Source organism: Nipponia nippon, unplaced genomic scaffold, assembly GCF_047370975.1.
Source record: "Nipponia nippon isolate SJK-2023a ecotype South Korea unplaced genomic scaffold, ASM4737097v1 scaffold_9, whole genome shotgun sequence".
NCBI lineage: Eukaryota > Metazoa > Chordata > Aves > Pelecaniformes > Threskiornithidae > Nipponia > Nipponia nippon.
Genome location: NW_028262413.1, coordinates 18,609,778 through 18,634,847, shown reverse-complemented (window position 1 = coordinate 18,634,847; position 25,070 = coordinate 18,609,778). Strand labels below are relative to the sequence as shown.

General features: G+C 40.8%; 1 long non-coding RNA gene across 1 annotated transcript in view; it reads left to right on the top strand.

Annotated features, from left to right (window-relative positions):
* The window catches only part of LOC148050147 (uncharacterized), a 49,518-nt gene that overhangs the window by 17,751 nt on the left and 6,697 nt on the right, over positions 1-25,070 (top strand). The window contains exons 3-5 of the long non-coding RNA XR_015701475.1: positions 20,243-20,344; positions 21,486-21,649; positions 24,669-24,747. This is a non-coding gene — a long non-coding RNA (uncharacterized LOC148050147). The remainder of the gene's footprint in view (positions 1-20,242; positions 20,345-21,485; positions 21,650-24,668; positions 24,748-25,070) is intronic.

Genomic DNA, 25,070 nt, shown 5'->3' with positions numbered 1-25,070 from the left:
ACTGGAAGTCCAGAAGCAGCTACGGTTAGTCAGGAAATGAATGGCAATATCTCCCAAATTTATGTGGGAGCAATAAGCAGTGAGAAACAAATGAATTTTTAATAATTACAAGTGGTGGCTGACTTTTTTTTTTTTCTTGCTTAAAAATTGCATCTGAAGCTTCTAAAATGTAGAGTGGCATCTGTTGTTGGGGGAAATGTGCTTAAAAATATGGTGTTTTCTTTGCAATGAGCCAGAGTAATGGGTCTTAATGTAGCAGTGCTGAGTCTTTATGTTCCTTGCTTATGGAGCATTGAAGAGAAGAGTAATTTATCAGGATTATTATGTTAAGAGAACAGCAGCAGCACTTTGAAGGGAGGGCTTACTCAAATAAATAACCGTGTAAAGAAATATTAATTCTAATGGATTTCCTGTACGTGCCATATGGATGCAGGAATATTCATGAAGTGACTCACCTGATCATCCTTATCCCAAGTGCCTGCAGAAGAACAACAAGTTGTTGGAGAAAGGTAACTTTGTTCCTAAAACAAAACAAAACAAAAAACCACCAAAGAAACAAAAATGACTGAGGCTATGGTAGGCAATTTAAATATTTTTTTTTAATCTTAAAAACATATACCCATCTTACTCCTGGTGGGTTTTGCGTTAGATGTTTTCCCTAGAACTTTTCCTAAGTAACATAACGACTGCCATTTCCCCACTCTTTAAATTGCAGAAATCACCCACCTTGTGACTTCTTTTGAAAACTTAGTGGAGAGATGTTCTTGGCAATTCCAGCTTCTTATACCTAGAACTACTTTAAAAACATTATATATGTATATTAAAAAGAAAAAAGTGTGTGTGTGTGTGTATATATATATATATACGCATTCTATCTCCTGCAGCCTTTGTCAGCTAACTCCTCACTTTCTTCTATGCTAGTGTCTCTCAAATGGAGAGCAGGGACCTGAAAGGGCAGGCTGATGATGTCTGAAGTTGTATGCTATTGTCACTGATCTGTCCCCCAGCTACAGGGCCTTTGCTTCAAGTCTGGTACCATAAAAACATGTAACAATGAAAGCTCTTTTTGTTTTCAATGAGCTCAAGTTTTCACTGTATTTTGGGTTATAACTGCAGGCCAATTTACTTTCCCTCATCATTCATAGCCCTGGGACCCTTTTTCATTCTAGTAAATTAACAGGAGATTTGCAAAAATCCCAAGTGCAAACAAGTTTCTGCTATGTGCAGTACCAGTTACCTGGTCGGGCTGTGTTATGTCAGTCTTATCGAACTCCTCTGTAAGCTCTTGTTCTGACACAGCATTCACTTAATCTTTGCCCTACTGATTTAATCTAAAAATACATGTAGGTTCGTATCTGTGTAAACCTGTGAAGAAATTGATGCAAAAAGACCTATTTCTGAAGACTGCAGAAGAAATGCTGTTTAAGTTGAATCCAAAACACAAAGTCCAATTTTAGTGAAACTGTAAATTGAAAAGCTGGGCAGTCCATCTGGAGGAGGCTGCCTGATGCATTCATTTCCCATTTCAACAGCTTTCTCCACTTGCTAATGATGCATTTGACTGCTAGAGGCTGCCCTGCTGATTGCACTGCTCCCAGGAGAGGGCAGTTCAGCTCTTTTTGGTTGTGAGCTGCATCGAGCTGCTGGCGCAGTAATTGTCAGCAAGTTTCAGGGTAATTATGACGAAGCCAGGAAGCAAATCATGGGTTTGCATCCAGATGGCTGTTCAGAACTGAGGGGTGGGCAGAAAGGGGCTGTTACTTTGGGGAGAAAGGAGGTATGTTCCCAACTGGAGCACAGCATTCATAACTTCTGGCAGGTTGTTTGTTTTGTGATATTTTGTGCTGTAGCTAAACTGCATGACTTTTGTCTTCCCTTTGCCTTTAAAAAAAATGATCTCAGGCTCTGTCTTCTGTAGTTCTTTGTGATGTCCATCCTGCCAGGACCAAGGAAACCATTCATTGCACTAAAGCAGTTACTTAAGGAAGAACGTCTGCATGAGTAATAGGCTCATGGTCTCTGGGAGAAGGTGAAGGCCATTGTTCGAGGCAACTGTTGAGGTGGATGTGATTATTGTGGCTGCCACAGAGATCCCAGGGAAAAGATGCTACCTGTGATTTTTTTCCACATTCAAAATATTTTTTAAAAAGTGAAAACTGGGGCCTTGGTAGCATCAGGGACCATCTTTCAATAGACCATTCAGCCTCAATTTTTAGATGACTAGAGAAACAGTAAGTGCCGTTAGAAAATGCTGAATGCTAAAATAGCCCAGAACAGACAAATGTTTGGCAAGATCTTGCTGCAGTTCTTGAAAACTCTTCATCTTCATTTTCCACTTGGTATTTCATTGAATGCAAGCTGGAGTTTTCTTTAGACTAAAACTGTGATTTAACACATGGTTCTGAGGAAAAGTTACTTTGTCATAGAAAAAACGGGGTTTTTCATGCTGTGAACTATCAAAAGAGTGATGATAGTATCTTATTAAATGTAGTTTGTGCTTCAACTCATATTTGACTACAAAAAATTCTTTGAGCACTGACAAATGCTGTTAAGGGCAGCATGATCTACAGTGTTTGACTCATGGTTGTCTTCTGCTGTGGACTTCAGTTTAAGTTAGTGAATGGTGCACCCGTTTCTCTGCAGAACATGAATAACACTGAGATGGAAAAGTCTTTTTTTAAACTGTAAATATTGTTACTATTAAAGCATTTTTCTTTTTCTCCCTGTTCTCCATAGTCTCAGGAAGTATGAATTATTGCTGTGTGAACTTTTTTTAGGAAAGGAAAAGCCAGTTTTGTCTGAATTTTAACAAATACTTCTTTTCATTAAGATAAAAACAAAGCAGAAATTAATTTGGATCACATCCGTGACTTATTCTGGAAAAAAGTTGTACCCATTTTTAAACATCTTTAACATCAGAGGAGCAAAGGAAATGAAGAGCTGGATTTATACAAAGCCGTGAGGGGGAGAAGTGGGAGGCAGCGCAGATACCCCTCTTTCTCAGACACCGTACTTCAGGTTGATGGCCTTTGCTGAAGATGAGACAAACTCCTACCTAAAAAGACCTCAGCAGCCAATGTTCAAGCCACCGTGGTAGAGGCTGTAGGGTTGTTCTCACTCTTTTATTAGTACTCCTCCAGTTTGTCTAAAGAACTTAAATATTTATGAGAGCAGAACTGATACCTCGGTGTCCTGCCTGTTAAGTAGATGCTCTAATCAGGCCAGGGAGACTTTCTTTTCATTGCCAGCTCAGCAGCTATTAGTCTCTGTTACAAACTGGATGAGCTCCAGGCAGAGAGGCTGAGCCTTTTGTGCCACCTTGGAAGAGAGGCCCTGAAGCTTTGTTTTCCTCCTTCCCTGGGCTGCGGAGCAGCGGCCCAAAAAGATTCACTTCTTGGGGCTTCTCTAGAGACATTTCATGCTCACCAGGAGGTACGTGCTCAGTGGCTTGGACAGCACAGCCTCAGGACACACTCTTGTTCCATAGAGAAAGCACTTTATGGAAAAGGGAAGACTTGTTTCAAATCCCTGTTGTGAATCAGGCAGAGAATGAATGTCTGGGTTTTCCATATTCTGTGTAAATGTCCTTGTTATGTTGGGTAGAAAGCATTTGTTGTTCTCTTCCATTTTGTGAGTCTACCCTGAAAAGACAGTCATTCAGCTGAAAACTGTGGGAGAACTTACGCCACTTTGAAAATAACTGCACATAACCTCCTTCCCTGGGACGGATTTTCTCAGCGTTAGGAAGAAATGTCACTCCCTGGCTTGGCTAGTTGACATTTTGGGTAAGAGTTGAGTCATCATATTCCCAAGCTTCTGTTTCTACCTTTCCTACTTCTAGATAACCGTCTAAAATTATGTTAGCAGGACTGAACATTTAGCTTTTCTGTGCATTTTCTGTGCATTTTCTTCAAACGTTGTCAATATGTGATACTGGGCTAACTTCCTAACTGGTTGTTTTCAGTAATGATATTTGCATCTCTCATATGTTGTTTTTTTTTTTTCCCCCAAACATTAATTTAGCGGCAGAAAGTAGAGCAAGTCCTGGATAACCTTAGATAGCTGAGCTCTTTTAGAAACTGATATGAGATAAGCTGGTTTTCATTATGTTGCAGAGTGAGAGTAGAGGACCACACATGTTAATCTGACATGCCTGACGTAAGGAGCAATAATCTGGGTAGCACATGGAGAATTAGCAAAGTTCAAGGCATCTGAGCACAACAGGGATTTTTGCTTTCCATTTGAGATTTGAAAAAGCAATGATATACTGTTTTAGGTAATGAACTTAGGTATTGCTTCAGCAAGCTCTTATCCTGGGTATTATAGTAAAGTGTATTTCAGTGGGAAGTTGCAGTCTTACATCACAGCAAAATGATAATAGGAGGGGCCAAGGCATGATAAAATTAGGAAGCAAACTCTTGATCATTTGGGTAATAATACCTTCTGATCTGTCCAGACCTTAACTACTGAAGAAGTCAGATAGAAATCTGGTTGCACGTGTTTCCTAATGCACCTAGAATTATTTGGGAGTAGAAGGAAAGGGGGAGAAATGAAGAAGCTAGGTCTTGGGAAAGGTTTGTAGTGAGGGATTTTTTTTTTTTTTAAATCAAAGGCATTTGGAAAAAACACTTCAACAGAAATGAATTAATAAAGTTAACAGTTGAGATTACCCAAGCTCTCACCTCAGCCTACAGGTTTCTATATGCTACTGTTCTGGTCCATTGTAACATGGGTAATTCAACATCTGTGTTGAGTATATCACCTCCATGGGATGAAACACAATCTCAGGAGCCCCTCCGGCAGGTAGGAGACCTCCACCAAGCTAATGTTTGTGCTGGGGACTGGCAGCACTTTTCTGTGGTGACTGCAAAACCCAACATGTTCGGGTGCTGCTGTGCACAAGGAGCTCCTTGGAAAGCTGTGGGATTGTGAGATATGGGCACAATTTGCTGCTGAGGAGGGATCGCTCAGGGGAGTATGTTGCCATATCAAGGATGCCTCTCTGTTTATGTGAGTTGTTATGAGAGTAACACTCCTGTGAGTTATTCATCTTTGCATTGCATGTCACTGTCTTCATATGGCTGATTTTTATGGAGAAGAAAGTAAATGTGGCATTCAGAAACATCCTTCCCGGTTCTAGGAGCATCTACTTGAGGAATGCTTGCCACTGGCAGCATGATGTGGTCAGAAGTGGTTGGGGCAGACACTCCCTTGCAAAGGCAACTTTGTGCCAGGCTCCTTGGGGCTTTGACTAGGGGGGAGCGGGGGTGCACAGGGCAGGGTGCATGTTTGGACCAGGCTCTCAGCTCTGCTTGAGCTGCCTTATCTTGATCTGGAAGCACAAGTCAGGTTTGAAACTTGCTTGCGCTGTTGGTCATGGGCTGCATGTGCAAGTGGGACATGCAGGTGGCAGGAGGCCATTGCAGGAGCTCCTGCTTGTTGAAACAAGTCTTAGATTACAAGGGGAAAGTGAGGAATCTATTCAAATATTTCTGTCTGACATACTTCATCCAGCCATCTGAGGAACCCGAGTTCTTCAGGACCCTTAATGGATGCTGCTGTGCAGCCCCAACATAAACTCCATTACAGTTACACCCATGGAGATTATAGTGGAGTGCAAGTGCTGTCTCTGTGATCACAAAGATGATCTGCGTTAGAGCTGACAACATAACCCTGGCAGCCTGGTGCAGTGTTGTGGTATAGGTATCTAGTGACAGATGAAGTGGGCAATAAACTTTATTAAGAGATTTAAATTGTTCCAGCCCCATCCAGGTAAACCCCCAGAAATTTATGACGATAATTTTGTTCTTAAAATAGTAAAACCCACCAAATGCTGAAACATCTTCAGCAACTAAGACTTCAGACTCTTCCCCAAGGCCATGTAATTCTTTGTTACTTTACACTAGACTTAAATTACTCCAGTTAATATATCTTTGTCCTCTAACCTTTGCCAGAAAGGTCAAAATCATTTGCTAGCAAATGATAAACTCATTTCCTACCCAAGGACTCTCAGGAGTATAATGATTTCTTCAACTTACAAATATATTTCTGACCAGCATGGGCAAACCTCGTAAAGGATTTTACTTTTTACCACCTGCTGTGTCCCATGTACTAATCCACTTCTACAGGGACTGCTAAGAAGCTGAAGAGAGTAACTTCTGCCACTGTTTAAAAATAAATAAGTAAATAAATTCAATACAGTTAGATGCATTTCCATCTCCTTCCCTTTAGATGTGCTATGGGCCCTGTCAAATTACACCATGTGAAAGGCCAAGATAAGCAGGTTTGAGTCCTGCACCAGTGACAGGTTTTCCATGCATAAACCCCACAGCTTTGAAGTCCATTATCTTGTAGTTCTGGGTTAGAAATTTCTTTTCTGTTGGAGAGAGGACTCCCTGCATACGACATCAACTGGGCTTTCACTCTCAGCCATAGGAAATCTAATCGGCACCAAAACCAACATGGTTTTCAGATCATTTGTGAGTGTGCAATGTGCTTTGTAAGTTGGACTCATAATCACTGAAGTATCTGGCTTCATTTATGAAAAATTATGAAGTAGCAATGACAAAACCAAGTAGCACTGCCGGAGCGCTTTGATGCGGTACTGGTGTGAACATGAGAGGTGGGAATCTTTCCCTGGCACTGGCCCAGTGGACGCTGCAGAGCACTGGAAGTTGTTCTCCTTTCGGTCTCCTCTTCTAGCTCACAGAGCCTGTCCATGATTTCAGAGATTGGGGTTAGGATCTTACGCACATGGGTGTTAGACTTGCAGTTCCCCAGGGCAGGTTTTCTGTGTAAGGAGGAGGTTTAGCACTTACTGACAGTCTGGACTTTGAGGTGCCAAGTTTGCTGGTTTTTGTTGGAAATCCTCCTCATTTGTGGAAATCTTGCTATACCCTTAGGTGTGAGAAGTGTATGATTCTAGCTGTAGGACTGCTGTGAACTCATTGCTAAATGCACAACTTTAAGTTGCTTTTCCCTGTGAAGGACATGTTTATTTTGTCTTATTTGTTTTTCAGCTTTTGCTGCAGTGACTTTCTGAAGTCAGGCACATTCTCTACATAAAGCAAGGAAGAAAAGATATTTAATTTGTTTTCCTTTAGAAGTTACACCCCTTTGGCATGGCTTTCATTTACAACTGCAGTGATAACTAAGTAATTCATCTTCAGTGCAAATCAATAAGAGAATCTTATTTCATCTCCGTTTCCTTTCATTTTGTTTTTCTTTGCTACACCACTTTTCTCCTGACTGTTTGATTGGAGGCTCGACCCTGCCAAGTACTGCCTTTGGGTAATTGAGTCACTCACTCTTTGAGCAGCTTTTTCCTGCAACCTCTGTCCTATGTGAGAAAGGTTGGAGCACTCAACTGTTGTTCATATGTGCTTAAGATTAGCTGAATGTAGTTGTGTGTATAAAGTCATGTGAATAACTATGTCTTTTTATTTCTTAAATTGCATGTTCCTCACTGAGCTTGGCACATGGTGATTATCCTCTGATAGCCTTGTTCTAGAATCACTGCTGTTTCCTCCGTGGGATCTCTGCTCCTTTGCTGCACGTGTCAGATGAATCAGGGAACAAATCCTCATTGGGCAGTGAGTGGAACTTGTCTCTGCAAGATCTCTGTCTCTGCTTTCAGAGCCTGGGGCTTTTGCAGCAAATGGGAAACATGTAGGAAGAGATCCTGGATTCATGGTTAGTGATCACCCCAATGTGGTAGAGTCCTGGCCACGCTGAAATTTGGTCTTAAGTGTTGTCTGTCAACATAAACTCTATGTAGTCGTGAAGACAAATGAGCAGGGTTTTTTTCTATGGTCTAATTTACAGCAGAATGCACAGTAGCTTTCAGGGTTTTTCTGGATAGGTGGACGGAGCTGGCGCATCACATTTTGAACAAAGGTACTGTATAAGCAGCATTCTTGTTTGATAGGATATAACGTAGACAGTATCACAGGTGGAAAAGAAGTTACAGGCTTGCCTCTCTTTTGCCTGTCCAGAAAAGAGAGGAAATAATAGATCCTTAAATCGGTGGTTTGCTACATCATATTAAATATGTAACTTGGTAGATACCATTGTTTTCAAATCTCATTGTCAAAAAATGTCCTTTGCTGCATATTTTCAGTGGTCTTAAATAGCTTCAATGGAATTTCACTAGAGTTTTTTCCCCCTCCTTTTTCTAAAAGTATGTTGTTTTCATCAAAAACTTGAAAACTTTCTATTTGGATATGCTGCCAAAGCAGAAGCAGAGCATCTGAGGTATCAGCGGGGTTTCTCTCTGCCTTCAGTCCCTTCTCTGAGCAAGTGTCCATGCCTGAATTGTACATCCTGCAGCAAACTGTTACGTGGAGCTCTGTAAATACTCTGCAATGGCCAACCGAGGGGAACTATTATCTGCTTTATTACCTAAAATATATAGCTTGGTCACAAAGGAGAATAGTGACATGAAGTATAGAACTACATCGCCTGTAAAGCACTAGGATGGCATAGTGAACTAGAAGAGTTGTGAACAAAATTTCAAGTCATTTGTCCAAGATGTTATGCTTTTGCTTAAAGTTTTCTTGGGAGTTTAAAATATTCTTGTCAGTCTTTTCCTAATGGGATCCAGTTGTGGTACCAGCTATAAACAGGATCTCCGTTGCATTTCCCTGTGTTAATTTTCTCCTGTGAATCATTCAAATAATTTCTTGAGCTGATGAGCAGAACTGCTGCTTCTCCCCTTTTGTGGGGAGCATTTCTGATGGGCAGCCAAAAGAATAGATTCTCCTTCCAGTTTAAATTAACAGCTGTTTTAACGAAGTAACTGAGCTGTAATTAAACCTGCCACTTATTAGTCCCACGTCATTTCAGTTGTTGCTGACATGAAGCAGAGGTATAAATTTTATTACTGTGAGCTTCCAACTGGAGAAACTGTCCAGTTCAGAGAACAGCTCTACATGTCAATCACATCAGCACTGAGCATTAATTGTTTATTATCTGTATGTAAAGGCTTCATTAAAGTTTCCAGAGACAAACTTTCAGACCTAAAATACATCTTACAGTACTCCAAAGCTTTCCACTCAGTGCAGGCAACACTGTAAGTATCTATTGAGCCTTTTATCCATGTACTAAATACAGAGAAGGGCCACCTGTGTAGTAAAACATGGGCATGCTTCAGTAGTTTGTTTGCAATATAAAGAGAAAAAAAAATAAAGCGGGCAAAATTAGCGATACTCTGGCAGAGTACAGGGTGTAGACTTGGCATATCACTGCACAGGATTCAAATGTTCGGTACGTGCAGCTTTCTCTAGGAAAGATTGCTGATGGATGCACTATCAGTTTGCTATTTTTAACTCATGGATGTATGTCAAATTGTTAAGGAAACAATAAAAACCCCATGCTGAACCAAAGAGCATAACCAAGAGGGGATAAGCAACTTCAAATATTTGAAGTTATCTGATGCTGTGACTAGCAAAAATCTAAAGGTATTAGGCTGCTTCTAGTAAGAGCTGCTTCAGCTTATCCAGCCCCTAGGTAATTTACAGGGATCTGTTATGGGGGGCAGGGGGAGTTATTAGAAATCTCTTCAGCTTACTTTATGGACACCTAGGCAAAAATACTCATCTTTAAACACTTCTAAAAAAATATTGTGAGAAAAGGAAGGTGACACTGAATGAGACGCACAGCTATATCTGAAAGTGAGTTCTGTATGAGGAGAAAATCTGCCTGCCAGTGCTCACCAGCTGAAATGAAGACTATCTAGCATCTGTCTATATCCTGCAGTAATTGCTGTAATACCCATAGTGCTCCACTTGGTATGGGAGTGCCATGGTTTGTCTGTCCCAGTTTTGATTTTTCAAAGAACAGACTCTATTTAGCTTCAGAATGGAAGTTTCTTCTTAGCTTTGGATTGCTTCGCAGCCAGACTCTTGGAATAGCAGCATCGTGGATAGTCGATGCTGATGCTGTAGGTGATGGATATGGCACACAAATCTCAGCATTGCCATCTTCTGGGTCGTCTCCCCTTTCAGTGCTAACATCAGGCTGAATGCCAAAACACAGAGCAGGAGGACTGCGCTTGTGAGTGAGTGGGACACCTTGCATGCGGAAGAGTCAAAATTGGCATTCCTCTACAACAAGAAGCTGGTGGAGACTTTTAATTAGCCTTTGGGCTTTGAGCATTGGCAATGCAGTTTTTATTCTGTGTGACACTTTAGAGCTTTCCACTGCAACTCTGAGCCTTAATAATAGTTTTAAAATACCCCCCTGGTGACTCTTACATAAATGCAGGGCCTCTAGAAAAAAATCCAGGCGTGAAACTTGAGGTAAAATGTTGACAATGCTCACTGCTGTTCTTCATGAGAATACCTATCTACCTATCACCTGGCGTGGACATCTTGCATTGTCACTGTTGCCTGTTAGAGACCAATTATTGCTGGGCAGGGAAGAAAGAATATGCAAGAATTCTGTGTAATAATGACTTTTAAGGTGGTTTTGTAGTGATTTTTTGTAGCTAGCGGTCTGCTAAACTGTTTACCTCCTAGAGACCATTTCTGATGTAAGGCCCAAGGCAGGTATGGCTGTGGCTTTTTGCAAAAAGGGTCCCTCAAAAAGACCCTCTTCCTCTTCTTGTTGTCACCCCTTTTCTTATCTATTTCTCACTCATTTTTATGGACATAACCTGAATTTTTATTGGAGCAAGCGAGGTCAAATTCAACCTTACCATCTCTGCTGTGATTTGGAAACTGCTTTCATGTTCAGGGAGGCATTGTTCTCCAACCTCAGCTTGGAGAGCTCTCATAAGGATAACGCTATCTCATAAAATTAAAATCCATGCAGTCAATTACTGGGATTTTTTTGGTTAGTAATTAACTATTTTGATTGACATTCTGTCTGGGTTTTTGGGGAGGGATTTTGCTCTGAGGAAATCAGTCTACACATTTAATAGCTTGGCACTGAGAAAACCTTGAAATATTAAAAAGATATTTTAATATAGGCTGTAGCATGGCTTGAGGCATCAGAGCTTTTAAAAAAGTTTAATGTTTGGTTTTGTGGTCAGAAACTCTGAAGTACTCAGCCCATATACATGGAGCTCTTTTAAAATCTGTTCACAATTATGAACACCAGTTCTTTTGCAATCTGACCTTCAGTCCTTTGTTTTAGACTTAAATGTAATTTTCCTTAGACTGAGAGAGCCATGATAGTAACCTCTTGCTGTCAAGCGCATCCTTTGCTGGACTCAGTTGCCAGCATCAGCAACAGGAACTCTTGTTCACCTTGTGTCTCTGTACAGGAAGCACATCCTTGTGAAAAATCCTATAAAACCTGGGATTTTTCTAGCATGCCAAATGCCACATAGTTCAGGCTATTTTGGATTAAAGTAAAGGTCAGGTCCAGACCGCAAGACCTCTCAGAGGGCTCACTGCTTGTCTTGCCCACCGTCTGTAAAGAAATATATCTTCTGGTAGTCTGGCCGCAGCGCTCATCTTTGCTTGTTTTTGTGTAAGTGAAAGACAGTAATAGTGGGTTACTGCTATTGGATTCAACTTTTTTGCTGTTTGCCTGACTGTTGCCATTTCCTCTCTCTTGACAACCTGTAGCTACGGGCATCAAGAGCATATCATGTCATTTGGAAACTGCAAACAAGGGGTTATGCAATGCTCACACACTTACATATGCAAAATGCAAACTGTCCAATATAGTACTCCCTTTCTTAAAAATGCCAAAAGGTTTCTACTAGGGAAATTGCTTCATTGTTTTTCTTCTAACCAAGTACTCCTTAAGTGCTAAGTCATTCCAGAACCTTAAAAACAAAAACAAAACCCCGAAACACCCAAATCATTAAGAGAAAGTCTTGGACATTCATCCGTATTTTCTAAGAAGCAGCCTAAAATTTTGACAGTGGTTTCATATAGAGATGTTGAAAAGTGCTGTTGTGGGGGCAAGTCATTGTTTAATGAAGATACGTTTTGTAACTCGACTCTCAATAAGGTGCTCTCCAGATGTGACAGTTACCTTAACCATTGTTTCTAATCATACTTACTATTTGTTCACCATGACACTGTCCAGCATATCTGCATTGTTTTATCTTTCACTATTTTGAAGAGGATGTGTAGGAGTTGTCACTGGGATGCGATAAGTGCCCCTTAAGGAGCAGAGAGTGATCAGAACTTACCTAGAGCATGTATTATGAGATTATGAGAAAAAGTTCGATTTACTTATTCCCTTGAGAAAAATTCTGAATGTTATAGAAAGTTTAGAAAATGGAATATAAAGGAACTGACAATCTTAAACTGACTCAATGTTTATCCCTAGAAAATGAGGCTTTTTAAGGTGTGTCAAGATGGACACCGGGAGTGGAAGCATCTGCTCCTTCTTTAAAATGGTTTGGTGGTTTGTTTTTTTTTTGAAGAATGCATGCGGTGTTGGTGCTTTCTCAGCGGTGGATGATTGAACTGAACTCAGCTGCCAAGCTGAATCTGGTCTTCAGATGCGCATACCCTTTATCTTGTATAAAGAGTCAGGATAGCTTTAACCATTCAGAGAATGACTGGGCTGGGATAACTGGAGTGTAGAAAGAAAGACCATCTCAAAAGCGTTACTTAGATACAAAGCTCAAGGAAGGAACATAAGTCACTAACAGAAAACCCATCATCCAAAAGTCTGGGTGTAATGCTTTAACATATCAGACCAACTTTACAAAGCAGAGAACACAGTCAACCCTGGCAATCAAAATGTCAGTGCTTTATACATTCCCAGTTTTCTGCAGAGAATTGAAACATCAAATCAAACAAATGCACTATGTTCAGTCTATGAATGCTGATTTTCTTTTAAGCTGCACTTACCTGCAGGTGACTTGCAGTGCCTCCTGGTTCGCCTGCTCGAATCCCAGCAAAAATACATGCCTTAAGCTTGATGGGTTGTTTATCTGAGGAAGGAAAGCATATCTTTCCAGCTAGGTCTGCTAGTGAATTTTAGAGATGCTGAGGGTGAAGGTGGGCACTTGCCTTACTTGGACTTTGGCGAGCAGTTGAGTGCAGACTTCCGATGGGTGCTCAGGGATCCATAGTGACTGCATGTGGTCACTGAAGATTTTGACTTTATAGATGTAAAAGGCATAAAATACATATATATATATATAGATATATAATATAAATATCTGCAATATATTTGTTTGCAATATACAGTATACATATAAAAGACAGCATACTGTCATTCTCCAAGGGGAAGCAATTACCTTAAACAATGAAGAAATATTTTAGATTATTTTTAAACTAAGGAAAGAAAGTTTTCCTGAGCAATTTCAGCATACTAAACCCATAGCAAGTGTATGTTTAATGCTAAGGAAGGTGTGTATTGAAAAGACTGAGTGACTGAATGTCAGCATCAAATGGAAAACAGCGGCTGACAGTGAATGAGTGGGAGATTGGGCTGTCACATCAAGGGGGAAATCAATGCATGGAAACAAAAATGAAGTAACATTTTATCAGCTAGTTGGATAACTTATAATGATGTTCAGCTTTTGGACACAATGCCTTAGGCAGACTGCTGATGTGTGAGGAGCCCCAGCATAGATCTGCCAAACCATACATATTTTTAGGTGTTCACACAGATTTCAGTGGGTGCAGAGAGAAAGAAGAGGTGAAAAAAAAAGAGATTACAGTAAAAAGTGCTAATGCTCTAACACCGTGATCTCTGGGAAGCGATGCCCATTAGAGAGGAATAGGGCCCAAGAAATATGGATGGTTGCTTGACAGGACAACCGCAGTTGCATCTGTACTCAGTCACTGCTCTTATATAAAATGATTGCTGGCAAAAAGTGAGTGGCTTAAAACAAAATCTGAATTTTAGAGATTTTCTTCATCTTTTTAGTTTGCTTCCCAAGAACCCAATTATCTGGTGCATGAAACCAGATGCTTATATATTCCCCATGATCAGTCAGTGTTTTGCAGGTCCTAAGCCCCCTTCTCTTGGCATGATTTTCACCTGCTGGAAAGGAGAGCGGTTTGTGACCTCTCCAAAGGAGAGCTGTGCCAGCACGTTGCTCTTATTTTCTTTTTTTAACAGTTGCACGTGCACCCACATGAAAGTTGGCTCACGCCTTATTAGCAGAACACAGAAGTGGTTTCTCTCTGTGCCCCAACGCTGCTTCAGTCCGGTCATTCTTTTTAATTGTACAGGAGGACCGAGGAAGAGAGAAGAAGCTGCTGGAAGGGCAGGGGCAGCCTGAGCAGACCACCTTCACTTACAAGCATTTGAGTTGTATAACAGAATTCCGTGCCTTAGGTTGGGCTCTAACAGATATGGGTCAGCTGTCAAATGGAGGTCTGTATTTAGGTTTGAATTGATTTCCGCAATTTTTTAAGAATTCACATAACTGGGCTGGTCCTTTCTCTTAATCTTGCAGACTTTGGAGGGAGCTGTAAGCCCTGCAGCTCAGTGGTGTTGCTGTTTGCTGCTTTGGTACCTCCCTGCACTTCAGGTTGGGTGTGAGCCCGCAGCCCCAATTTCCTCCATCCATTCAAGCAACACAGTTTCACTGTTGGGCAGGTTCACTGCAAAATTTGTAAATCTTTAAAGCAAACTGGGCCTATTAAAAGTCCTAATTTACAGTACCTTTCTCTGTGCTCCATGTGGGTCCTAAACTGGAAGTAAAGCACCATGTGGGCTTGCTTGCCCTCATCCTCACAAATGTCTGTATGTTTTTCCCGAATTTTAAAAACTGTTGTTGTGTTTAAAAGCTTCATATCTAACGTGTGTTCAGATTTTATAGGCTAACAAGTCACTTCAGTCAATGATGCCTATAGGACTGTGACATTACTTAAATAAAACACTTTGAAATTCTGACAAAATGATTCAAGCAATAATGTTACCCACCTGAGATCACTTTGGTTTTGCTGATTCTTTGTGCTTGAAAGGTATCACTACAGACAGGAAGAAAAGTGTAAACCAGCTGCTTAGGCTGATGTTTTCATACTGTTGTCCTTGGATGTTAGAAATAAATGCATGTGAGCATCAAGCTGTATAAAATTGAGCTATGTTTTATCATTTGAGTCCATATTTCACTTCCAATTAGTTTCCTGTGGGTGCTTATTTTAACTGACCTCTTCTTATTTGCATTAAAAGCTCATGGAGTAATTTCCATTTCTGAGGACCTTTGCTCATATGACTTTTGCTGTGATCTTGCCAGGGCTAATGCACTAACCAGGCTCAAGGCAGGAGCAGTGCCTCGATCAGGAGCTTCCAAACGAAACAGAGGAACTGCAGATGAAATAATGATGTTAGTCAGCAGATAATACTCGTTTGCTTCAGTGCTGACTGAAGTGGAAGTTGCATTTGGTATTAAAGATTACCATCCTGATAGACAGATAAAATAGGGGAGGAATAAGAAGTGTTGCTTCTTCTAATCTTTCCCTTTGAAGTATCTGCATGCATAAAAATGATGGTTTTGGAAAAATGCATCTTTGAAAGCCAGAATGTACTGATGTGGTGCTTTTCAAACCAAACAACTTTGTGTACTTTTACAAAACGTTGATGAAATGTCTCTGACATGAGAGAGAGTGCAATGGTTTTAAAAAAAGAGATTTTTTCCATTTTATCCTACAGAAATATTCTGAATTGGTTTTCTTTGCTGTTGGCTACATGTGAAGTGGCAGCTCAGGCTGAGAGGACATTTATTCCCGTGGTGCTGGAGCCTTTGATCAGTGCAGGTGGGAAATGATTGCCTGTCCAAATGAGCTCCTTCAGCCACTGGGTATCCTCCTGGATGTGCCCTCAACTGACAGACATGGCCAGTTCAGTTTAGCTTGTGAAACCTAACTGCTTTCTCTGACTTCAGGTAGCAGGTCTCTGTAGCTCCTAGTATGTTTTATACTCAGACCCTTGAAGCAAAAGACTTTTGTGGCACGTTTAGAAAGTTTGAATCATTTCCACAGAAAACACTTCAAGAGTCTGTGAAGCAAAAATTCTGTGTATGTATTCTTTGCAGGATGAGATATTGTCTTAATATCACAAAGAGAAATACCTCAAAAGAAGTTCATTTATGGTACATTACATCCATCCCAAAAGCTGGCATTAGGGAGTAGGACTGTAACTCCATAAGACCTCCATGGGGATGTTGTAACCCAGATCTTGTCTAAAAGTCTCAGCTGGGAGAAAGTAACTGAGAGCCAGTGAAATTTAAGTTCCTTCTAATGAATAGAGTATTCAGTGGAAGGAACACATATTTTCAGCTGTAGTGATTTCCATGTATTGTTGATCATTAACTGTGTTAGCAAATAGTTAATCGAGGCTTTGAATATTATTGTGTATTTAAGAATAGTTATTGTATAAGGTGATTTAGAAAAGATAAATTACATGAATTGTATAACTACAGGTGTTTTATATTAATCTAAGTCCATGCTACACTGCTCATTTTGTCCCTGTATAGCACTATCCCATGACTGGATTAATCACCAGCTGAGTTAATCAGTAGATAAAGATAGATGTAGTAAGAAAAGATGAATAACTGAACAGCTGATTAAGACATTTTAACTGATGTAGACATTAGATGAAAATAAGGGTAAGGTAAGCATTCATAATATAAGTTAAGAGGTCAGATTCTTAGAATTTAAAGACGGTTTTAAATAGAGCATTGTGAAACTAGACATAGAAGGGAAATAAATGACTTTTATGATCTTGCATCGGACCAGTGGTTGAAGTGGTCCACATGGTCAATAAACAAGAACTGAAATGGAACGCAAAGAACCGGTTTACCAATGGGAAATCAAGAACCGTCTGCAGACCAGAAGAATGAAGAATTGTTAACACAGTGGAAACCTTAGGTGGGCTTTGATAATCATGTAATTGTTATAGAAACATATATAAGGTGACAATTGTAACACTTAGCTGCCACTCACTGAGGTGATGGCCCAACTCTGAGTTGTTAATAAAGCAAATCTAGAGGTACCCACTTTCTGGTGAAAATTCTTCAACAAACTTAATTGTTTTCATTTGGGGCAGTTTCCATCATTATTTCTCTTCCTCATTCCTTGGCTCCCATGTTGTAGGCCAACAGGCACTCATCTGCAAGTGAAGGATGATACAGTGAAATGCCTGAATTCTTGAACAGCATAGACTGCAAAAGGAGTCAAAGACTGACGACTGTCCATCTTCACCTGCTAAACAACTGCGTAGGGAACAGGCAAAGGTGGAGCAACCCCAAGACCTGTTCTGCTGCACACCAGGCACTGTGGGCTGTCTGGAGAGACAGAAGTGACCCATTCAGTCCAAGGGGCTGGATCCACCCAGTCTGCAGTGTGCGCCAGGTCTGGGCCTGCCCTCATCTACAGAGCGTCAAGTCCATCAGTGGCCCTGGTTTCCTCACCCTCAGTGTCTCAGCTGCACCAGGAGGATTTCTGACCACCAGTGGGGTTGTAGGACGATGTCATCAGTTTGGTCACAACAAGGGTATGTGGTGGAGCTAAACCGTCATTGGAGTTGCTGCGAAACTTCACCAGTTGAGCTGTCTGATAGAGACTGAACAGTGGCCGGCACAGGTGGAAGCTGAAGAAGCCAATAGAGTTAGGGATCAGCTAACTGCCAGTGAGATTTTGGTTCGGTTAGGCTTAGTCTGCAAAGGGTTTCATTACTTTACTGACTAATTAGTGCAGTTTGTGAAAAGGCTCCTCCTTAACAACCCTAAAAGTGGTGTGAGACAAAATGCAGAACAGAAAGTTTCTTTTTGAGAAAAGATCAACAAGTGCATTTTTCTTATGAAACTCATTGTTTTTTCTTCTGTTTTATTATTTTTTTAATATGATTTCATGGCCTGCTAATACCAGAAAAGTGGGCTGTTACATGTCAAATCACACCAGCATTTCCAATCATCTCATATGGTGTAATCCCAATAGTGTATTTCATTTTTATTTACTTTAAATACTGTAGGCAGATGAACATTATATTTTATTTTCAGCTCAGAAAAACTGTTATGCATTACCAAGAAATATTTTTATACTGTGATTAGATGCTGTGATTAGAACGTAGTACTGTTACTGGTATGTCATACAGTCAGGTCAAATAAGAAACAAACAATTTAAAAAAGCCCAGTGTTTCAAGTTACCTCAGTATTAATCTAGGGGGGAAGAATTTTTTACCGTTTTTATTTCAGTGTCTTCTTTACAGAGAATTTTGAAAATTAACTGGTTTTTAATTCCAACTTGCGATGCACACTTTGGACTGAAATAAAATCTAGAAATAGTAATCCGTCAGGAGAAGCTGAAACCTCACGCTCTGGGTATGATCATAAAACTTCCTGCTGCAGCTTCTAATCAGGTGAGAACTCCAGCTAAAATTGATAGAAACCCTGCCTGTGGAGTTTTGGCCTTGAGAAGTGAGCTGTGAACAAAAAAAAAAAAAAAAAAAAAAAAAATCAGGGAATCAATGCCTGAAAAAACAAGATAGTCCAAAGAGCTGCTTCTAAAGAAAAAACTGCACTGAAAATATTAATGATGGAGTACAACCAATGTCTCAAAAGAGGTAATACAACATTGCATGAAAGAAAAACTTAGATAGTGTAATTTTACAGAAATAGGTGAAAGAAAAGAATGTGAGTGTTGAAATTCTGGTAAGTTTAAGGGCATTAAGAAACAGTAACACTGTGGCAATTAGGAATCCAGCCTGCAAGGACAAGTCTTGTTCAAGGGTAAGCTGCTGAGTTTCAAGGAAGTAGAGGTCTTGTTCCCCACTGGTGGGGAGCCCAGTATGAACAAGGGTCATTAGCAGATAAAGCTGCTCTGGGCTGACCCTTTCTGTTATTATCCAATCCATGCGTTACTGAAAATATGGCAACTGAAGGCATTTAACTGAGCAATGTCCTTCGAGGAAGACTAAACGTAACCCTTAGCCTTGCTTGCATAGTCACTGGTTGCCTAAACCACACTGGCGTTATTCTGTGGTCAGCTGTAGCTGTGCAAGTGAAAAGTTCGTGCTTCCTACTCTCTCCTCTATAACCATTTCTTTTGGATTCTCTTCCCCATCACCTAGCTAGGGTTGTGAGCCTATGAAGCAACCCACACCAAGTTGTACACAAGTCTGTTGGTATTAGGACATCCCCTTTGGCATTTCTGTGATGCCCAGTCCCTACTTGCCCATAGTATTAGGAATTGTTGCTACTTAGATTACACAGCCTCAGTCTAGTAGAGTTTTTATCTGTGGCTCGGGGTCTGTGCGCCACTAAGTCTGCAGGATTAGTGTCCAATCCATGCTGTTTTGTATGTTTACACTATCCTCAGGTGGCAATCTCATTCTCAGTAGGAGCTTAATTTTCTGGTGTCCTTTTAGGAGGAATTGCATGATCAGGTGGAAATGTTTTGGAAACTGATGCTAGCTGAGCCATATTCCAGTATAAATGACAATTAGCAGTAATTACATGCTTAGGAAATCTTATCTAATATTACGTCCTACAACCTGCTATCTTCTTCTGTGCAAAACCCCACTATTCATCTGATCAAGGAGATCTTTGTCTCTTTTGAATCTTCTAAAGAAAGTTGTAAGTCTCTGGAATGTTTTGAAATTTAACCTTCCTATAGAGATGAGCTGCATGTCCAACCATTTGGTTTCAACTACAGCTAACAAAAAAGGGTTAAAAAAACCTTCCCTGCTCTGGGACAGAAATGCTCTTCTAGAGTAGATAATTCAATCAATTGTCAACAGACAAATGACCTCATAAATCAAAGGAACCTATGGAGAGATCAGCGTGGAAATTGCAAGAAGATATATCAGTGATAAAAGTCTTCTTACTGTGAGATTCAGTGTTCCCTCTGGCTGTTTGGGAGGAGTTAATGATGTGTGGAGTTAAACCCTCTGCTCTTTCCCCCCACCCCGTGACTCGAACAAGACCCAGGTTTCTCTCTCAAATGTCGGACTGGCCCAAAACTCCTGCACCACAAGACGACTTGGGATAAAAGGAGTCGAATGAACTCTGTTTTCAAAGCAAGTGGAGGAAATTGGTCAATGCAGTCTGTGTGTTCAATGATTGTTTGTGTAATTTAAGTCTGAATTAAGAAAACTATAAGTGAAGGTTTAAATTATTAAAACACAAGGAGGATAAAACAAGAGGCAAAATATGCATCTGCGAAAGCTATTCCACTTGTGTGTATAAATCAGGAGATTGTGTGCTCAAGTAGAGAATTAGGCTGAGTTGCCTGCTGTTATGCATTTAAATTAAGCAGGAGCCTAATAGCTTTTTAAATATCTGGCCCTAAGTGTTGCGTTTTTTTTTTTTTCTCAGGGAAGAGATCATGTAATCAAAATAGTGCTTTAGAAGAAAGAACACTTTAATACCGAACATGAGCGAGGAGCTCTAACTACTGATAGAAACTCCACTGCTCGGGTAAGATTTGTTACTGTTGGTAAAAGGCTAAAGTGGCGCTTTGCAGCCAAGCTGCTGGCGGAGAGGGGAGCGGGGAGAAACGATGCCATAATGGTAACAAAGCGGTGTTTTTGTCCTTGGGGTGGGCGCTGATGGAAGGGTTGTTTTAAGTTTACTTGCCTTCTCTGCCTTACATTCTGCTGCTGCAGAGCTGTACTGAGGTTTTTAAAAAGGTAAGCCCCTGGATGTCAGCTCAGCAGTACTCAGTCACAAGATTTCTTCCTGTTAATGTTTCATTTCCACATGAGATTGCATACGGGTTTCTATAGAATTTCTCTCCTTTGATCTTTTGAACTGTGTTCTAAAATAGGTGGCAGAAATTTCCTAGAAAGTTTTGACCTAATTTCTTGTCTGTATGAAAAGATATGGTGGCGTTCAAATCAGCTGCTTCGAGGTAGTGGAAGGAAAGCAACCTTTCCCCGATCCGTTTAGCAAAGAGGTCATGCTTCAAGCACAGCGCTACGGCTCAGGAGCCTCAGCGCTGTCATCTCCCTGGGTTTTCAGCAGTTTGTTTCTCTACCGGCGACGGATCATTTTGCCTCTTTAGCAAAACATCTTTATCTAAACATGGAATTTCTGTGTGAGCCTAGCACATGTGCAAAGTATTTTTGGTACTAAGCACCTGTGTCTTTTGCCTCCTGTTGTTGTACTCTACAAATACCTGAAAATTGGAGTGAAATACAAGTACTTTTCCCGCAGGGACTTTAAAAGTGAGTTCAGTCTAATTGCTGCATTTTGGAGCTTTACAGAGTAGCTAATTTCACTTAGACTATCAGGAGGTGAGAATCGTGTTTTTAGGTCTGCTATTAGAAGACGACCTGAAGGTGCCTGCACTGTCTCTGGGAAGGACACGGCTAAAAAGCCAGTCCAAAATTCAAACTGCATTCACTTTGCCTGCCCCTTTTTGGGCCTAGCATTTACTGTCTGTGTCTGCCACAGCTGGAAATCCCCTGAGAGATGAATAGGCAAAGGATAAAGGAAAAGCAGAGGTGCTGAGCCCCTGCTGCCTGCAGCAAAGGTCCCCCCCTTCCACTTCTCTGTGCACTCAGGAGAGAAACTGGAAGCTAAAAGGGACGGCTTTCATTCCTGTCCCTATACACAGAGACTTCTGATGCCAAATGGGAGTGCTGGGCCGTGCAGGAAAGAAGGTGGTTGCAACAGAGAGCGGATAGGAGGAGGAGGAGGTTGCAACAGGGAGTCAGAACACGCTCAGGAGGAAGGACTGAGTCTCCCAGCCAGAAGATGTGCATCCAAACCTGGAAGGAGGTACTGAGTTTGTTCTTGCAGCACACTGGACACATTTTAATTTTTGTCGTTTTACTTTTTAGTTTGTTTTGTAAAATGCACCAACTGATCGAAGTTAAAACTTGCCATGTAAATGTCTATACCTGCTTCAGTGTAGATGGGATTTCTGCTGTGCTGCATGCTTTGCATGTGCGTTGTCTGGGAGCTCACTGGGAACAGGCAAAAGAGATTGAATCTCTTTGAATTATTACTGGGCTAGGGCTAACTTTCCAACTCTCCTAGAGGCCATTGGTATTTTAAAAAGGGATGCAACGTGTCCAGATATTCCTGGCTTCTTGCTGGATACTTGAAACCAATCAGCCTCTGAACAATAGTTACTTCTGCGACTTCCACTGCGTTTTATGTCCTAGGCTAAACTAATCTACGACACAACTGTATTGTCTACAGCACAGAACACCTGTTAGATCAACCCACTGTTTCAACTTTCCTTTTATTCTATTTCTTCTTTTTTCCTGCTGCCCTTTCTTATTTCCCCCGTATGTTTATCTGCTGCTTTGTATGTTCTTAGAATTTTTAAGGCTCTTTCCCGCTACCCACCTTCTCTCCTATCATCTGTTAACCTTCGTGATGCTCTCTTCTCTCTTCCCATGCTGTTTTCTCTGGTAATTCTCTTTTGTCTCCTCCAGAACATCGTCTGCTGATACCGTTGGCCTGTTTGATACGTCACCAGGCAGAAAGACAACTTCAGCGAAAGACAAACCTTTAGAACGGCAGCCCAGCTTGACCTTTGCACTGATTAGATTGTTTTCATTAATTTAGTTAAAACTAAAGCAAAGTTTTTATGTAGACAATGACAGAAACATCATGTCTTTTCTTACAAGTAACTTGCAGCTATTTCGGAAAGAAACTGAATGTACTATTCATTCTCATTCTTCAATGACTTCAACCCACCTTGCTTCCCTGAAACCTAAATACCCAGAGCTGTGAAGCACGGGGGGCAGGCAGGGACCGTTGAGTTCATGTCCTTCTGAGATAGAACGCAGAGCTATTTAGGACCCTCCAGTTTCTTCTGCGTTAAGGAACTATATCATGCTTACAGCAACAGCTTTACCACTGCTCTCTGCTCATCTTTCCCTGTGCTTACAACGTGCTACAAAGAGAGGTGTGTGCTTGGGATGGATGATGATAAAACAGAGTAAGGACTCAAAGATCTTCTGTAACAGTTTAAATTTTAATGAGAACTTTATTGAGTTAGGGGTAAGACGTGCAAAGCCCTGCTCTCTGGGAAGAAGATTAACAGCAGCAGATTTATTTTTCTTTTAGAGGTAGAAGAAATGTTTGGGTTTTATATTTAAGGGTAAATCAGTTTCTGATCATTTCAGTTTGCAGCGTCTACTCCACCTTCTTGCCGTAGGAACTGCTAGAAGGTCAGCAGAGCACTAGGGTGTGGGAATGATAGAGCTGGTGAGTCCTCAGACAGGGAGGTGTCTAAATCTGCATTGTTAGGTTGCAATAAGAGGATGCTTTCCTCATGTTATTAATTCCTGAGCATCTTTCAGGGTGTTCTGTTGGTGAACTTTAATAACCAAAATAGGTTTTAGTCTCTAAAGAGTGAAGATGTCTGTGGCTGGGCTCTGTGAGCTGTGCCCCTGCTGCTCTGCACTGTCAGAGGCAGCATCACCATGAGCCCCAGTCCTGTGCTGCAGCCTTGGCCTTACCACCTGCTGTGGGAAAGGGTTTTATTCCACCTCCTGGCATGGTGCTCTGTTCCCAGTGCAGAGCTGGGAACCTCTGGCCAGGTAAGGGGAGCCCTCTGCACCCTGCTGCCATGGCATGATGACTGCGGGAGCCTGGATGGATGCTGCTGCTCCTTGTTCAGTATCTTCAGGCTTTCTTAGCCTCCTGTGTTCCTACACCTATTTATGCCGCGTTAACAGCTTATCCTTTATATGATGAGTTAGAGGCCTGCTAATCTTGCATCATTTGTAGTCCTGTCTAAATTCTGATCTTTACAACCATTGCTCTAGAAATAAAAGGATTAATCAAATACCAGATTACTAGAGCTTCAAACTGGTCAAAATCTGGCTGGGAAAACATGTTCATTGCTTCTCACTTAACCTGAGCACAGAACTGCACTTTATATTTCTCCTCCTGCTCTTGTCACTGGTGTTCTGTGTAATGTGGAGCTCTGGTTTTGACAGATGCAGAGGAAATTATAGTGCTTTTTGCCTTCTTTTTTAAAATATATGTTTGTGTTGCGGCTCTAGATATTCTTTAGACATCCTGCTCAAGCCTACGTACAGAAAAGGAAAGATTTGAACACCAAAATTTGCGTATAGAAGTATGATTGCAGAGAGTTACAGAATTATTTGTAAGGTTTACTAAGTACTGCAGAAAAGTAGTAAATAAGTCAAAGCAGAAGGATAAGTGACAGTATTCAACAACCCATTTCTCGTATTTTACTAATTTGAACATAAAGCTATTTCAGCACTAAGCAGATTTTGTTTCAAGTCTTTTAGCATAAATGCATTTACTTTAACAGAACAAAATAAAAATCCTGGATCTTTATTGCCATTTTGAGCATGTGAATAAAAAGAACAAAAAAAGAAGAACGGCTTTCCAAACACTTTAGCTTTTCATCAGCACCTGCTGAATTAGTCTTGCTGATATAGCTGCTGTGGACAGGATTGCTGCAAAACTTGGAGAAAATCCTGATATATCCTTTTGGCAGCATAGCCGCACCAGGGAAAAAAAATAAAGAAACAGAAGTTGTTTTTTTTTTTTCTTTAGGAACCTGAATGTGTTCCACAGCACCACAGACCAGTCCAGGCACACTACCTGACAGTTTTATTGATATCCCTAAGTATATACAGTGTACAGATAGCTCCTGTCTTTTGAATGTTCACTACTTAAAGACACAATTGGCAGGAGATAAAAAGAAGAAAAGATATTAATTTATTTTGCTGTTGTTTCCATCAAGTTAGCTACTGATACCCTCTATGTTGTCTTCTACCTTCTTTGTTTGATTTTAAATTTACAGATTGACTCCATTCTCCAGCCCAAATGTTGATTTGTTTTAGAAAGAGAGGTTTCCCTCACTCAGCTGGCACACAGCTCAGGTAAGTTTCATGGGCTTAATTTTCTTCCTAACTTTTTGAGTGGTTTTTATAGTGGGAGATGTTCCCTACTATGGTCCTCTAAAACTATTGACAGTTAACTTTTGGGGACCAGCGGAGAGTATATGATCATCTGTCTGCAGCTCCTGTATATCAGTTTATACTATGTGGTGATTAGATCTCAGAAAATGCTTATTTTGGGATGAGATGGTCTCTAACACCTCTGGTCCTGGGCCAGGACCACATCCTAGATACAATGGTACTGCCAAAAACTCTCCAAAAATACTTTGAATGATCATTATTATAAATGCTATAATAGGGATTTC